The sequence below is a fragment of the Glossina fuscipes genome, unplaced genomic scaffold (genome assembly GCF_014805625.2).
Source record: "Glossina fuscipes isolate IAEA_lab_2018 unplaced genomic scaffold, Yale_Gfus_2 121, whole genome shotgun sequence".
NCBI classification, from domain to species: domain Eukaryota; kingdom Metazoa; phylum Arthropoda; class Insecta; order Diptera; family Glossinidae; genus Glossina; species Glossina fuscipes.
Window position 1 is genome coordinate 5294840 of NW_023998464.1, and position 19038 is coordinate 5313877.

At 34.6% G+C, this 19038-nt stretch overlaps 1 non-coding gene across 1 annotated transcript; it reads left to right on the forward strand.

Moving 5' to 3' along the window:
• Positions 1–703: 703 nt before the first annotated feature.
• Positions 704–776, forward strand: Trnak-cuu. The gene has a single exon. It is a non-coding gene; the product is annotated as a tRNA-Lys (tRNA).
• Positions 777–19038: the final 18262 nt, after the last annotated feature.

Consider the following 19038-nt stretch of genomic DNA (forward strand, 5'->3'; position numbering starts at 1 on the left):
GTATGTAAAGACGATGGTAACGCTAATAACGACTTAACTCTGTTCTAACGACCACAGATGTATTTTACGAATAAGCAGATGCTAAATTTGAACTGCCTATTTTTACAGTACGGAACGTTCCACAAATTTACAGAAATACGGGGAAATTGTTAAGTAGCCATGGACATATTGACGTACAATCTTATTGGAATTTGGGAAGTAAAAATGTTGTGGGATTTCTGGCGTCCATTAGGTAAAAAGGTGCAATATACTCTCTTATAACACGTTATGTGAATACGTGTTGTACGAGTCACTTAGATTGTACCAATACCTGAGCCGGTTAAAGCGATTTCTTCGTCACATGCCAATAGGTTTTATTGCGACGAATATTAATTTTTTTTCCACGGAAAAGAAAACAATGTACAAAAATGGATAAAATATATATTTTATTTGCCGTCTCTTTCTTTTATCGTGTTACTCACGACCCTTTGAGCATGTTATACGAGCAGTGACAAGAATTTTTTCGCCGCGTGATATATAATACCGTCTTGTATGAATACATGTTATAAGAGTTTTTACAGTACTATATTTTTTGTGTTAGTGAAAAACACACGTAAGTTGAAACTATTGCGTTACATTGCTTTGTATAATGATTTAGATATTCAGTGCATTTTTTGAAGGAAATATTGAAATCAAAAAGAATATTTTCTTGCTGGTTAACAGCGCCCGGCTAGCTCAGTCGGTAGAGCATGAGACTCTTAATCTCAGGGTCGTGGGTTCGAGCCCCACGTTGGGCGAGTGAGCTCCTTTTTATCATTCTGGACTTTTATCACCTTGAAAAATGCTACTATCGGCATTTATTTATGCTTTTTGGTCCAACGACCTTTTTTCAATAATATTTTGTTTGCACGACTTAAAAATATCTATGTTTTCTAAAGATTTCTTAATTATTGTATTTTCAAACGAACGAGATTATTTTTTTATTGAAATGAAGTGAAAAGAATTTCTGCCCATTTCTCTCTTTATCAAATTTATCTACAAAGAAACTTATTAAAAAAACGTCAATAACAATATTAAAATAAAATTCTGTGCAGTGTGCCGTAAACACAACAAAAACGCTTTAGTAAAGAAATCGAAAATTTCGGTTTCGGTTTTATTTTTAGAAAAAAAAAGAAAAAAACGATTATAGAAGTTTTTAAAAGGCTTACAAAGTACAAGTTTGTCCTTTAATTGAATGTGTATTAGTTTCCTTTAGTTTAATATAGGTTTATTTATTTATTTTATTTACACAGGCTGCTGATAACATACAGCTTTAACAGTGAGTCATCTTGGTTGGAACATGTGCGAATGACACCAGAAAGGATTCTTTTATTTGTAGTTGAGGTAACAACTAATCAGCCGATTGAAAATTATAATAATCGAAACTTTATCAACTTTATCATTGGCAACAAATAGCAAATTTTAAAAACCCCTAGACGAGCTTTATTCTGCATGAATTTCGAAATAAATATACCTAAGCACTCCAATTTATTTGCATATACGGGAGAAAAGGGGTGAAAATAGTGCTACAGAAGTGAGAGAACGTTGAAAAAATTGATCGGAAAGATAAAAAAAAATCTTTCGAGAAAGTTCACGTTTCACTTTCTACTAAGTACTAAACCTAATAACGTTCGGCAGTGCCCCCAAATTTTTCAGAAAGAACTACAAGACGATCGAATAGTTAGTTATATTTCGAAGGAAAACTCATATAATCAGAACTCAATATTAGGTGGTCTAATAAGAAGTTTTCAAAAACTATGGCTTCACTTTCATTTAATTCCGAACCGAACAAAGATTATTTTGTTGGACCCAAAACTTTTCTAGGGCGACCTCTCTCTCGTTTTTCTCTCTCTCAAAGTCTACCTTCCCGAAAGTGGTTCACTTTCATATCCAAGAATCTAGGTTTTATTGCTCATCAACTGCCTTCCCGATAAGCTTTAATAAAGTCAACAACTTTATTAATGTTCTTCGTTTGTCGAATTTGGCTTTAGATGTAAATAAAACTCTAGAGCAAGAAAGAGCAAAAGCCCATTTTCCCATCAAACAATCGCTTAATAAATCACATAATGCTTAAAAATAAATTATGCAAACAAAATTACATAACAAAACAATGCAGTGTCTTCCTTCCATCCACATTTGCACACACGCGAACAAATAAACAAATATTCGTTCAATACCTGAACTGAACTGAAATTGATTGCTTCAAGTGCTAAATCGAAATCAAATGGTGATGTTTGTCATGTAATCAAAGCTAATTAAAGCTGAAGAATAACAATAACAACAGAGGAATAGTAACATAACCAATAGCGCTTATGTGAATTTGTCCTCATTTCAAGTCTTCGCAACTCTGTGATTTCGCTCTCTACACGAAACGCTCGTTCATCATATAGAATTACCTGAAATCAACTATGTATGTATGTATGCATGTATGCATGTATATATGTATATATGGATGCATTAACGACATGCCAACAACAACGGAAAGTAAGCAATAGCGTCTTAATCGTGTGGTTATGCTGTTGTGCGGTTAAAAGTAGCGAACCTAACCAAACGGCTTTTTGAAATAATCATTTAAAGTGATGTAATGGCAAAGTAATGACATTTAACATTTCTCTTATGTTTTGTTTATGCTCGTCTTCGATCTAGAAAAACAACAATGGCAACTAACACACCATGCATCGATCGGGCAAACAAAAGCTCCAGGTAGAAGATGTGATCGCTGTGAGGAATCTAAAGTAGGGAAGCGATGCTTTTAAAGTCGCTAGAATACCTAAGAGGCAGAATAAGAGAAACAAAGAAATAAAATCTAGTATTTTTCAAAGAATTGTGCCTTAAGGTATTTTTTTTTCTTTTTTCCCTTTCTCTATCTAAATGTTGCTGTTGTTGTCATCATTGTTGTTAAAGTCGCAGGGTTATTATTATGAATGCCAAACAAAGTCAAAACATATGGTTGTTGAGAAAACAGAAATAAAAATTCAGCAAATTCTCATAAAACATAGAAATAAATGTACGGATGTAGATAAATGTAATCTATTCGCTCATACAATTCAAATGTAATTCATTGCGACTTTTTAAATTTTAACAGACAGTGAACATGTAATTGTACAAGGAATGCGAAGTAAATTCTCTTAAGTGAAATCGGTATCTTTTAGAACAATGGTCTCGCTTTCAGGCTTCGATACATATCTGGCGAATATCTCGACTATCTTTTCCCATTTTTTCTGGAATGATTTTGTAGGGTATTTAAGAAAACGCCTGAACAATCCTTTGTTTAGTCTTGAAGGTTTACGCGTGCAAACAAAAATTTTAGATGTATTCCTCTTTTTTCTTCCTCTTCATACGCACGTACGCGGCGCATGAGAATATTTATCTTTACATAACGTTGCGAAACGATCTCTCGCCTTAAATTCAATTCATTCATTTCAGTGTAAACACAAAGTACATTCCTATTATACCGCACACACGAGTACACTTTACTTGACGTCTTGAAAACTCGCTGAAGTATCATCATCTTCATCATCGTCATCTTGAAAAACTCGCTTGTATTTATTGTCATCAGTAATAACATCAGAATGTTGTTTATCCTCATTTCAATGTACAGATCAATATATATCATTAAATAAATGTAGAGAGGGCATATTTTATTCTTAAATTTTTTTAGGTGTACATCTGTCGGTGTGCGTGACTGTTGCGTTCGCTTAATGTTCGCAATTCGTGGATAAAAAACTAGAGATTTTCTCGATACTTTTCCATAAACAATGTACTTTTTTGTCAGGGCTAAATTGACACGCCCAAATTCACCTCCTACTGTGGGATACTTTACATAGAATAAATGCGAAAACTCTATCGGTTCAAAGGGCATTTTACGAACACATTACCGTAAAAATAGTGGCTTTTGTAACTAATCATCGTTACTCCTCTATTTTCCGACCTATTTGCGAACATACTTTTCAACATGTAAAATTTATATGTCTCCAATTAACCTTTATTACAGTGCATACACAATAGTTTTACATACATATAAATAAATATATTTTACTCACTGCTGCGACTTTTTTGTATTGCAGGAGGCAGTGGATAGACCGGGTTCTGGTTTGGCTTCCAAATTGTTTTCGGATAATTTCGTTTTTATTTCGGCAGCGCGTAGTTTAAGCAACGCCAAATGCCGCCGCTTATACAGATTATCCAGATGGAATCGCAATAACGGATTCTTCATGTACTCTTCTTTCTCGTACTTATCCAAATTGGACGCTGGCCGATATTTGCTATTAATTTTGCTTGTAAACATTTTATTCGTATTGTCTTCTTCCACGCCTTATATAAAATATTCTGCTTCGCCTTGAAAATTCCAAATAAAATGAAAATTAAATCTAGAATTTTTGATAATCTTTGACAGAAATGTCGAAAAAACTTTTCCAAAGAGTTTTTATTTTTTTTGGGTCCAAGAAGCAATCCAACTAAGTAACAATCAATTGCGTTTCCTTAAAAGCCAACATTACCTCGCTTTCGATATTTAACCGTTTGAGTCCAAGACGGTATTGAAAAAACACTGCCGAGGAATCCCAAGCAGCGCGATCGCGATATTTAGATTTTATGCCGAGAAACCCCAGACGTTATTGAAAAAACAGTGTCGAAGAACCCCAAATAGCGCGATCGCGCTTGTTTAATTTTATATCGAGAAATACCAAGCATTATTATAGTACTATTTCACCTATTGTAAAATGTACTATTTACGTTAAAAGGAGCTGTGTGATCTACTTGCGTCAGTAAGTCTGAGCGCTCGACTTCGGCAATACGTAACGCACCGCCAGTTGTCCACAATGATCGAAATGTGCTGGGTTTTCTCGACATAAAATCAGCGTGATCGCGCCGCTTGGGATCCTTCGACAGTGTTTTTTCAATACCGTCTGAACTTTCTTGAAATAAAATCTGAACAGCGCGATCGCGCTGCTTGGGACTCAGACGGTTAAATTAAAGGCGGAGCGAAGAATCATTTGCTCGTTATCTCGCTCGAATATCATATCAACCTTATCTGATATCGTATATTTTTCTTCGATAGGAAATCAAGTTTGCAGCTAGTTATGGAAATTAAAATATTTCCTAAATTCAGTTTATTTCGCTATAATTTTTCTGGTAACTGTTGTTGAGGCAGATAAGCAACTTTGAGAACTGGAATATTAAGTAATACAAGTCTTTTTATGTTATCCACCGATGTTTCAGGTGCCAATCTTGACACAAATATTGTTTTTGTGGGAGGCACTGCCGTCAAGCAAATGTCATTTCTTGGAACAGAAGGGTTCACGGTTGGGGAGTTTAGAGTTGGGGAGAATATAGATGGCGTTATCGCCCTTGCACGAGCAGCTTGTGCGGCTTGCCTAGTCTGGTGACCAACGTTCACATGCGAACAGTCAGGGGGAGAGGATGATTTATTTTTCTCTTCATTATTTTTAGACGATGACGCTTGATTAGAGTGAGTGGCGGTTCTAGGCGGAGACCCTCTTGCTACTTCAGCGTAGTTTAAACCCGAAGGACTTGCCGGCTTGTTTGTAACTGTTTTGTTACCAACCGACTAAGCAATATCGGAAACATTAATGTTCATTTTAGAGTTAGAGGGAGCGGTAACTTGTACCAACGAATCAGATTTGGAGGAACTCAGAGGGGACGTCCCACATGCTACGCTACGAGTTGTTATTTTTCTGGCTTGGGTAGAAGATGAGTGCTTATTAAAACGACACTCATCAAATTAAGACTTAATTAGCTCAAACTTCTCCCACAAGGAGCCGAGATTTCTACTCAATTCCGAGAAACCATAACGGGTCTCCGTGAAAAGTTTGTAAAAATCAATGTCCCGCTGCCTACAGTCAGGACATGATCATCTTAAGCCTTTAGAAGGGTCAGCGACTGCATCAGCAGCACGGCTGACAATACCGGCACACTTTGCATGACCAAAGCAGAGCCAACAAGAAAGGAATCTGTCCGATTCCGGGCCTGTTTTTGCGCGACAAGGTGTATATAAACACTCCATATCAGTCTAAAAGACAGAAGTGGATTATGAAGAAACAGACAGACAAATTGCAAAAAAAAAAATCCTCAACATAAAAATTTATCAACCAATTTGTGCAAAACTTCGCTGTTACGTTGACACTGTAACGAGAGATCAATAGCAAAACAAACTACAAACACCGAAAAGATCACCAGAGAAAAGGAGAGAAAACAAAAAAAAAGAAAAAAGAGAGATTTATATCAGAGCTCAAAATTTTTGTTTCCAAAAATCCAATGAATCAAAGCGTAAAGAATAAATACTTATTTTACTTTGAATTCGCTCACTTTCTTCTCAAAGTATATTATAAATTCACGCACTATAAAGCAAAATAGCCACGAAATTCAACAAAAATATAAAATATTAATTGCCGAAACAAAATGTAGACGACTATTCCGCGGCAGAGTTGCCAGACGACCGCATTGTATGGAATGAAATCGTGTTTTACAAGCACCACGTTACGCGAGGGCCTATATATTGAGGATATTGATGGTGTAGGAATAATGCAATGCTACGCAATAGGAGTAGTCCTCAATTATCTTTTTTATTAGACGGTCTACTCCTCAGTCATTATATGTCACAACATATACTATTGCGGATAGTATTGTTAACATGATAATCATGATTATGTTCAAATTTGCAGCTCTCAAAATATTTCGTATATTATATTATATATATTAGTTTCGAAACGATACTCCCGTCTTCGCCTTATGTGCTTTTCAACATTTTCATTATTGAACGTTATTTTCATTTATCTTCTCCAAAAAGTTGATATTAAGTTGTAATCGTCTACAAAAATCTGAAGGTAAGCATGATTTAAAGACCACATATTACTTAAATAATTTTAAATACGTTTACAATAATCAAAAAGAAAACACGTCGCAAACTCCATTTCCAAAATAGATAAAGAGATAAAAGAGATAAGATTGCAACGCGCTAACTACAATAGCCGTAATCGAAAGATACTAATGCATATTAAAGTTCATGTGGTGTACATGTAGTCGTGAACGATATCAGATATTCTCTCTTTCTGGAAAAGATCGGAGTCTTCTGAAAAGTAAAAGCTGTACTTTCACACACGTTCGATTTTAGAGTATTTTGTCTAATGAATATTTTACACCGATATATTTCATCTGTATATGTATTACTGAATTTCATGAACGTATATCAAAGGAGTGGCTAAACAACACACAGTTAATATGCTTTCCTGGAAAAAATTTTGTACAGGTGATGGATTAATTGTAGGAAATCCATAACCAAAGCAAGAATGTCACATGTTGCTGTATTTTGCTTGGTATTCACGTCTACGAAAATTCCTTACATTTTTATTACTTTGAGAACAGTTTGTTTATCTTCACCAACAATGTGAACCGATGATAAAGACGAAGAACTTAGTTTTACGTTTAAAATGCTTTTGTACTTTCATTGAAACGAGACGCTTAAGATGTTACAAGTATTTTCACTTTTTTCCACTTGCTATATAGAAAAGAAATAATAAGATTATCATGATATATTTCCTTCTTTAGGAAACTAACTAACTGCTTACATAAGTTTGTGTAAGCTTGTGGAGTGCAGAAATTACAAAAATGCATTAAAAATTTCAAAAAGCATTTCCAATAATTTTCACTTAGCAAATAAGTAGAGATTAAGAGACACAAAAACCTACAAAACATACAAATTCCTTTCTATATATACCATCTTAAAGCAAAATAAAATAAATCAAAAAGAAAAGAAGGAAAATGAGAAAATAAATCGCGTGAGAACGTCTTTTTTCTCCTTTTTTTCTTTCTTCAAAATTAAAAGAAAATCGCATTAAAGTATAATCATCGGAGAAGGAGTGCACTCGCCTTCACTTGCATTTGTATAACGGTATACCTTTTTGGCATTTGATATACATACATTTTCGAATGGTGGCAAGCACTAACAAAGGCACTTAATGAGTCTTCTAGTAAGAAATCATGTCTTACTTCTGGTGAACAAGACACAGATAGAGATAGAAGAAAACCATAGAGAGAATCAAGAAAAACATCACTGATCACATTAATCTTGATTACAGTGTTTTCTCACTTTTAATTTTTTCTTCAAGATGGTTTGCTTTGAACATTGACTTTTTTCGAATTTTGTTCCCTTTTCCACTTCTTTAGGCCCTATATAATTGCCAAAAACCAAACACTTATAAAGTGCATACGTACGGACGTAAAATTCGCCTTAAGACGAATGTTGTTCTATGCCCGCCTCTTGAATGCCTATGAGTGTTTTAGTTAATCCCTTAGAAATTTTTTATAACCAGTTTTAGGACGGCCAGGAAATACTTGTGTGAAGTTTTGCTGCAGAATATTGCTTACAGGCAATAAATCATGTTTTAGTGCCCACCTGACGTTGAAGCGTGTTAAATCTACTTTTTTCTGAAGCTTGAATACTCGGCGGTTAAGATCTGTTGTAAATCGTAATAGACAATTTTGCATTTTTATTGCACATCGTGTGCACGGACGGACGGACTGATCAGTAATGCATGTATATGTTATTATTTGATTCGTACTACCGGCTTTCGCAAATGGAAGCCCGGAATGGAATAGAGCCTCCTCCTTCGGTAGTCTATATAACAATCAGACAGGGGTCTTCAATCTCTCGCCTCTTTAATATATTTTGGCCATTTTTTCACTTGAAAAAGCCATTTATTGATCAAACGTGATGTCAAACATATTAACCAAAATATTTGTCATCACTTTCCACAATTTTTCTCCATTTTTCTCGCAACATGGCGACACGGTCTCTAAAAAACGATGTGGGCTTGGCAGCGATCCAGTCATCAACCCCTTGTCGTACTTCTTTAACGTTTCGAAACCGCGTAGCAATTAAGCCATGCTGCATCAATCTGAAGAAGTGGTAATCAGAAAGCGGTATGTCTTGTGAGTACGCTGAGCGCGACAGAACATCGCATTCAGCCGTGTGTCAGTGTGACCTTGACAACAATTGCAACGTGAGCGAAGAGAATTTTCTGTTAACATTTTCTAAATGTTAAAGGCAAAAACTGGTTTTCTGTATTTTTTGATCAAATTCAAATCTGTTTAAGACATGACTAACCACTCAATGGTCCCGTGTTTACATTTCAAATGCGATAGAAAATTTCGATTCTTTTTAGGATTGAACTCGCTGGCTGAATTAATTATAATAATAAGCACAAAACTTATCGAATTATTCATCATTATCTAAGGCCTTTTGTTTCTTGTCAACTAGCTCGCAAATGAAACTTCGTGGTTTTGAGGTGAAATAATCATCGACTTAGCTTATCTGAACCCCTAAATTGCTAAATATCGCAGTATTGAACAAGTAGAGCCAAGTCTGGAGAATAAACCACATTCGAGAGAGATTCCCGGCCGATATTATCTAACTAGCTATCTATCTGTTTTAAATTGTCGATCGTTATCCGTCACAAGTTGTCAATGAATTTTAACTAAATGAAGCAACGCCCAAGGCCCAAAAGAAAAGCTTTACATTTTCTGTCTTTTCGTAGCCAAGAGACGTGGCACGAGTGGTCGTGGGAAAATCGAAATGTACTTTGTACATAATAAAAGTATATGCATTTTACGATATTGACAGCAACCAAGTTAGGTGGGACCAATGTAACAGTAACCTTGTATTTTCTCTTCTACTTGTAGTGAGTAAAAAAACCATTGTATGGCTACATTTCATGTTTCATAATTTTACTTTGATAAGTATGACAAAAGTCAAAAATTATGGAACATGAGGGAGTGCAGATGGAAACACAACGGATAATTATTACCTTCATAATGTGTCTTCTTCTTCCTCCGATTGCTTCTCTAATGGTTTTTCCACATCACATTAATTTTGAGCGAAACACAATACATCTGTGCTTTGCTGTGTTCTGGCAACATTATAATCGGGGTTCAATTTCGTTTGGCTTGGTGTTACGAAGCTAACTTTCAGGTCTCCTCAGCTATGATGCTGCCACTGTTGCTTGGGAATGATGCTGTTGCTGCAAGTGCTGTCGTTGAAGTATACATTGCGCTTGTATATACGTAAGTATACGTTTCCAACGTCAACAACTCTTAGGTATGACCTTTTATGGATGATAGGGGGAATATTGGCAATTATGTTAGTTAGTGTAGAATGCACACAAACGTACACAAATAAATTCGTTTTCGTTTTTGCTCTCATCTTTTGTTGTCATGAAGCAATGAATCGTAATTGTTTTGTACATAAACCTTAAAGCGCTGAGTAGCTGTGTATTTGATTGGTTGATGTCCAAGTGATGGGAAAATAGTTTTCTTTTCTTCTTTTTTTCTCGTGTGTGCATAATTTTTTTTTTTTTTTTTTTTTTTTTTTTGATTTAGTCATATATTACTTTGTGACTTTGAAATTAATATTGCCCCTGTGAAGTGTGTCCGTGTTGGCGATCTTCCCATGTATCTATTAATGGTTGAACGCTTTTGTACCTATATATCAAGCTAAATGGCAGTTCAAATAACATAATTTGGTATGGGATTAAAATTGGACATTGAAGAAAAAAGCAAAAGAGACGAGCGGACAGAAACAATTTCACGGGTTAAGTTATTTTTATGCTGCGAAAAGAAAGAATCTGACTTTTAAAGTTGCCGTACAAGTAGCATTAGCCGAAGAATAACTTCTTCACCGCTAGACAGAGTTCATGATTTTTAGTTTTTTATACGAGTTTGTGCGTTTATAAGTAATATCTAGAAACACTAAATTTACTTAGAAGCATTGTATGAATCAATTTGTTTGTGAAGTTTGTGTGTTCGTCTGTCTCTGTGTCTCTTTGCTTATCTGCCCAACTACCTACCGGTCTGTCTGCCCGCCTGTCTGTCTTTGCGATTGTCTTTCGCTGTCTCTTTCCGACTGTATTCTCTCCATCTAGCTTTGTTTTATGCTCTGTTCTGCTTTGACGTCTAAGGAGGACCCCAAATAAAATTTGGATTGAATCGTAACATATTAGGACAGCTTCCCATATAAGTATCGACTTAAGCAAATTGCTACATAAAAGGAATTTGAAAGTTTCACATATCTCCATGAAAATCGCTAAGTAATAACATTTCGGCTTCTCAAACCGACGAGCAATCTTGGTTCGGATCGAGAAATTTTTTGAGTCTTTAGATGCACAAAAGCTTTAGTTTTTACAATTCTGTAACAAAAAATGGTCCATGGAGCTTATTTGATGTAAACATTAAGTCTACTAAATTTAAAGCACACATGGGCACATTTTTTCGGATTTTACATCTCCAGGAGCTGTCATGAGAAGTAAGTCCTTATGCCAGCGTAGTCTAATTTTTGCTATCTTACGAGGACAAGCGAAAATAATAATATTATTAACATGTTCTTCGCGAAGAAAATCAAAAAATAATTCGAAACATGTTTAGGGGACTCTTTACTCCCGTCCCTTAAAAGTATGTCTTTGCATCATTTTTTGTTTTATCAGTAAAATAAATAATGAGTTGTATTAGGCGAAAATGATGTAGCATATTTAGCAGTCGGCATTATGTAATGTTTTTACTTGTTTTTAAATAACATAAGATCGACAATTTGCAGATCGCTTCGGATAGTACAAACACTATGGTACTGAATTGACTGAAAATTATTTTTTAATTCATATTTTTTTTTTTTGTTACTGTCTGTAAATCAATACAAGAGATCTACTCTTTTTATGAACTCATTCTGTTTACGTAGGAGAATGTGCAAATGTTCGCACGATATGTGCAAGTATGTACGAATTAGTCTTGAATGGAACGCTTTGAAGAATTTTAAACAATAATGACATAATTTTATATATTGAATCGACCTACTTTTATAATACACGTACTAAAATATTCCGACGCACACAATTTTAAATCCATTCAAATAATGTTTCGTAAAATTCCACCATCGACACTGAGCTCATCCATTAATTATTGAAACTAAAAGCCCTTTTCACGCTGCTGTTCAATAAAATAAAAAGTCTCATCAAAAATTCCTTAATCATCAACAACAGCAGCAAGTTTAAAAAAGTTATAGAAACCATTAACATATGAAAACGATCATCATCTATAAATGCTTCATATACATTATTAATCAATTAAACACATCATCAGAAGTGTGTTGTGATAATGCAAAACCAAGCAGTAGCTAGAAATACTACACAACGAAAAAAAAAAGAAAAAAGGGAAATGGTAACAACTCGTGTTACAAGCACGTATAAGCGATAGACATAAGAGCGTAGCACCATCATCATCATTATTGTCATCATTTTGATGACCGTCATCGTCGTTATTATTATAGTCGTTATATATATATATCTATATGTCTATGTGTCGACATGCATGCAACCAGTATTGGCAGTGGCAGACTGGCCCGCACAAGCATATCATTGTCGCGACTCTTTTCATTTTTCATCCAAAAAACATACTTTATTAACATTCTAACTGATTAGTGCTGAAAATTGTCAATCACGGTAAATGCGTTTGCAAACGAGCTAAATAAGATCGTTAAGCCCGAAATGAAAACTGAACAGAGTTTTTGTATGTGCCTTACTTTCGTACGTACCTTAAATCTTAGTCGAATCTCTTATTGAATTATCTATCACGCATCACTTGATAAGTTTTATTAAGCGCTATTCTAGACATATAAATTAAATGGAAAATTTATGCTTTAATGAACCGTGAAGTAATTAAAAATTAACCCCAAGAAAACTACAAGAAAAGAAAGTGATAAACAACCTAACGTCTAAAAGAAAATATAAACTTATCAAGCGTAGAGATTATAAGAAAACATATCGCTCTGCTTTAACTGAGTACAAACCGATGTATTTATATACATGAGAGCAAGTAATATGCGACTTGAGTTGAATCTTGGATGCCCAACGTATTAACATGTGCAACTATTTCGAGGGCAGATGCGAACCCATTCAGCTTTTGAACTTCAAAAAAATGTCTATAATTAATGTAAATTCTCAACAAGCTTTGGAGGCTTGGAATTGAAAGTGACTTGCAATTAAAATTCTACCGTTAATTATGGTCGCGTTGGCGAACTGATCGGGTGTTACCGACAAATGTTCGCGATCAAGACTTACAGATGGAAATAGGAAAAATTATAAATTTTTTGAAAGATGTCTCATTATCTTATCTACCATGGGCGTGTATGTGAGGAGATCTCAACTATTTTCTAAATTGAACCATCTCAATCGCTCAATTTTCCAACGATTATTAAACCATTTTAAAAAAAATTGTATAGGTAATGTACGTAGTTCTAGGGTTAAAGAAGTAAAACTACATAAAAAAAAAAGTACACAATTAAATTTCATTAGTGGGTCGAAGAGTTTAAGAGGTATCGAGCCTGATAATAGAGATAATAGAGATAATAATAATAGAATTCAGTTCGACAGACCAAGATAAGAACGTAAGAGCTGCCATATCTTTTAGAATCTAAACATGGTTTAGATGACCTAATAAATGTAAAGCAAACTAACTGTCCGTATGGTAATAGCCCAATTGGTGATAGGATAAGTAATAGGATAAGTTAGGCTACCAACTTTTCCTTAGAGCTTTCAAGTCCTTTTGAAGCACAGAAGTACGTAAAGGTAACCTTATGAAGTATAAACATTCTCAATGAACCAATGAATGCGTCTGTGCTTTGCACGGAAGAAAACACGTGACCTCGAACTTTTTTTAATCCGTCTCATCTAGTTAGACTTACGATAACGTCGTTTTCGTCAGTCTATACCTTATTATGAAGTAAGTCATAATTCTAAGCTTTTGCCTTAACGATGATGTAAAAACTGCACAATTCTTAGTTTAAGGTCTCAAGTGCAGTCTTAAAATTTTTCTTTAGTAATTTCTTTCTGTCAACGCTGAAAAACAGCTGTGCTGAGTAACATTTCTTGCATGTAGTACTTTTATGTGCACAATATATAATTACCTACTAAGTGCTGAAAAATCATATAAAAAATATGAATTTATGTATGTGCAAACGGGACATGCATGATACTATATGTAATCGATATAACAGTAAAATGGTTTTTCGCCCTCTCATACAAAAAAGGAAACCCACGACAGTTTTCTGAAGATCTTAATATTCAAGGCAATGCAATTTCTTTTTCGCTTAGTTTTCCTTTAGATTCTTGATGCCGATGGACTTCACCTTTTCTTTAACTTAATAAAAGGTACGAAGACGTATCTGCTTGGTTTCCCATGTTTTTCTACGCAATTTTATAGACAAAAGGCTGAAAAAACTGAAGGATGCAGCTGAGTTACAAATGCAAATGGATAAAAAAACACTTACCTAGTTTATTACATGAATCATTCCTCCGTTAAATATATTAATGTAGAGATGAGTTCAAGTAGAAGTAAAAAATATTGAAAGAAAAGTATTTCATAAGAGAAACAAAAGCTCAGATCATTTTTGTTGAATATCAAACGCTAGCATTGTATTTTTTATGACGATGCGGCAGTAACTGGCTACGTTTTGTGTGCGGCCAATGTGTGAGGGTATTCGGTGCTATAAATCGTGATAGTTAACAACAAACGTTACAATGAAACGGTACACTATATGCTTTTATATGACAATGGTTTGAAAAAGCGTCATTTTGTCACTTCTCGGAGGCGGATTATTGAAGACTGTATATATATAGTGGAGAAAAAATTACACACTATATTTGAGTAGGTAAAAAATTCGATACGCTTTAGGACTGATCCTGTGAACACAATGCATCAGCAGGTTACATAAGATTTATAAAAGATCTTCTCGAAATGAGATTTTTTAAGGGACATTTACTTGGGTGCAAAGAAGGACTTCCCCTTTAACTCCCCTTTAACTTTAGCTGCTAATATTAAAATGTTCAACATTTTTTTTTTTTTCATATTAGGTCGTATTATCCCGATTTTCCATCATAATCTATGCACTTCGTTTAGAATTGTAAAGGCTCAACTATTCATTTCAAGTGCTGTGATGACGGGGGCTTTAAAAAAAGAGGGACAAGTGGGCGAACGGTAACAAATCTGTGTATCATCCGATCTTCGCAAGTTTAAAGGTGAATTTTGTACACCGTGCATCCTTATGAAGGGTATAAAACCTTATCATTCTATATAACGTAACTGCGAACATATGTTCAGATGGTTCTTATCGCCTCCTTGCCGAAAACATATAAGAAAAGTTTTGAACAGTTTCCCTTTAAGATTTCATCTTTCTCGCTCTCTACTCCATCGGAGATAGTTGCTACATACACATCTTAAAATTAAGTCTTAATACTTCAAAATGGCATTCTACTCGATATGCGCGCATTTCCTATTTCTTTTCCTATAGAATATTCTTGGGAATGGAGTGAAAGAGTAAGAGTCCGTATACGAATTTAACGAAATTTCTTCCGCACCGACTCATTACTTTGGGAGAACCGCTAGAAGTTCTCTTCTTCCAATCAAATCGTTTATTGGAATCGTTTTGGTAATAAATTTAAGCAAACAATATTTCAAAAAGCAAATCTATCCGTCTGACTCTTTATTATTAATGAGCTACCAATTGCGCGTAATTCCTTTCAAGCCTTCATGTTCTTGCATTAAGAAAGATGCGGTGTACAAAGTACCATTTTTCTTTTCCTGCTAGATAAACAGCCAAAAAATGTTGAGGCGAACGTTGAAACTTCTTTTCTGTCCACTACTTGCTAGGTAATAAGAGGAGTCTTCGTTTCAAAATTTAAGTAATACCTACATAAGGATAACACATTTAGATGTGTATACAAGCTCCCGAAAATTCTGTTTTGTCAAATTAATGGCTTGTTGCACTTTTTGATTACTGGCAAGCAAGGCTTAGAAAGTATGTCATTCCTTCAAATTTTCTTACATAATTCCCTTCTCCCTATCTATTAATCAATTACCGATTGTCTACAATTTCTTTAAAGCTTTCAAGTTTTTGTTGTTTCCGTCAATAGTTTTGCGCTCTTAAGACGGTTTCCTCTTTGCACTCGACATGTAACAAAAAATATAACTTTTATCTGTAATAAATATTTTACATTGTAAATATACGAGTGTCAATGTTAAGAACATACTTGCAGCAACAATGTATGCGACCAATGTATTATACAAAGCACTTGTATGCGCTGTACGTACTGTATGTACTCTCTTGTGTCGTTATGTTGACACTAATGATGCTTTGTCTGTGTATTGGTTGTTATTTGTGGAATTACTAAAATGTTTGTAAAATACAAGCGACATGTGAAAATGTTAAGAATTTTACATTAGCATTTTTATTTTGTTGCTTGCCGGCTTGCTATTGCTGTTGTTTAACTTACAACTTACATTGAACATTCAAAATAGCCCTGATATATGTACAAATATTCAAAAGTACAATCTTACACAAAAATAACTTTATTGCAAATGTAACAACATTTTTTAAATATTTGTTTATCTTAAAAATGCAGCAGGAAAAATAACAACAACAATAGCTTTAATAGTAAAGATACAAACTTTCATTGTCAGTTGTGTGCAATCAAGCATGTTCTATTGTCAAATAAATTGTGCCACCAGCACAAAAAACAACTAAAACCAACAACAAACAAACGCTACAATCTTAGTAATAAAACAGTAACAAATTATTCCCACAGATACTTAAACATAGTTACACCAGGAAAGTCAACTTATTTTACAACTGCTTTCCCTTCAACTCCCTCGCTAACGTTAAATAGTTTGCTCAGCAGAACATTTACGTTAGCTATGCACATACCTTCAAGTATGTGTTCCTATGTACGTACGTAATGTTACTGAACTGCCGCATTGTCTAAGCACGATTTAGGCGACAAACTCTTAAACTTTGTCTACGATTGCACCGATGTATGAAGCTGAGCATAAAAAAACTGCTTACTCAATCATTAGTTTGCAAAATATGGGTATTTGCATAGGAAGTCAAAGCAAAAACTAAAGAAAAGATCATTGAAAACCAAATGATTACGAAGCATTTGCGGTTTTTAATAATGGTATAGAGTAGTCAGGTACTACACAGTACACTAAATTGTTTTTTGTACGACATTGCATTGCGTTTAACGCTTTGTCATATTGAGTGAATAAATCGATAATCGTTCGGAACCGACTTTTATGCTACTTATGCTACACACCACATATCACTGCCAGCCATCTAATATGATTAAGACATTTTCGAAAGTAAACGTAAACCACCTAAAGACCTAATGAATCTGATTATAATTGTTGCGGCTTTTTTAAGAAAATAAGACCCAGTCTACTTTTGAATTATCACACGCGCTATAAAATACAAAGGAAGTCAATTCCAAAGTTTCGCGTCGAAAAAACTTCTGATATGCGTAGGAAACTCAATATGCCCGCGAAATTAAAAGTTATTCCGGTAGGGCTTGTTGTAATCTTTGTTGTGATCTTGATCTCTCATTGAGGGAACAATAGCTGCGAATTACTACTTGTTACCTTTCGTTCACCGATCTTTCGTACGCAATCCCATAATATTTGACATCAGGTGCCAGCGTTCCAAAAATTAATAAGACTCAAAATCGTACTATCTCGTCTTTGAGAAACGTAGACAATTCGAAGCAGCTGCAAAAGATTTCAAGGCAATATTTGCTAACGTTAAAAAATATTGATGAAGATATATTTCTGGTAAACCCAGTGACGAATAGGTGAATAAGCAAAGGATTGCGACTAAGAACTCGATGGTGCGAAGTGCGGCAGAGTTTTCAATACAAGCGATCATATGATCTAAGTTATCTGGCAACCTTTATATCTATACTTTGTAAATTTATTTACAAAATATACAAACTAAAGTCGTTCATAAGACTCGTTACTGTAGCCGCGACTGTAACCGATGAGTCGCTATAATTGTCATTGTCTGTGATAGAGAAACTATTAGTGACCGCTTTTCATACGTATTCAATTATGGCGATACGCTCCTTAAAAGTTCATTTCAGCCTTTTTCTCTCAAAATAATGATCGAGACTGAGGAAGAAAATCGCACGTCTTTAATTTTCATGCATTTAAAAATTCCGTTAAAATTCTGCGAAATTTTCCTTGAACTCTATATTCGTTCACTTCTTACGCAGCAATGCGTATGACTCACATTTAAATTTATGATGACACCCATAAAGACGAATAAAAAAGTGCAGCAACGAAAACGACAATTGTTGTTGAAGCAGATATATGCGACGAGTTGGTGTCATATGCACATATACCGGTAACTAAAGCAGAAGGCATTGCAAATGCTAATGTATATCTAACGATGAGATGAGATGAGATGAGATGAGATGCTCAGAAATGGCACAACACAGCTCAATAGCAACAATATTAGGAGCGAGGAAAAATAACAAATGGGACATAAGTTGCAGCAAACAAAGGTTGTAATAATAATAAGAAAAACTAAAAACAAAAAAAAACGCAAAAATATAATGACAAACTTTTATATATCTCCGGGTGAATAAAAGTAACAAATACAAGTGGCTACATATAACAACGCTATAGCAAACGAATGAAACAAATGCAACAATAACAACAGTATACAGAGAAATATGCAACATTGACTTAATCCAAGAAAGAGTAAACAAAAAAAGGAATTAGTGTGAGCGAGCATCGGGACTCGAACAGTAGCTAAATGTAGATAAAAATGTATATAAAATGTATATATGTAAATATACATATGTATGTAAACTTGCCTAGAAACTATATGGCTTGGGAATACATGTCTCAATTAAGAGGTTGAATTACATTTTAAGTAAAACTACCTAAGAATAAGATCTCGGAGGTTTTGCAGTGTTGGCAAATAATCCGAACTGTTTTCTTCGGTAGATCGGATAGCATTGAATTTGAGGCAAAAACAGGTTGACAAGAACAAAAGTTTTTTTTTTTGTCTCTTTGCTTCGATCTTTTTATTTTTGTTCTAAATACCAACTTTTGTTCGTAATGATGTCGTGTTAAGGAGAACGATGTGCAGAAAATACCTAACAGTACTTAGCATATGAGTACAGG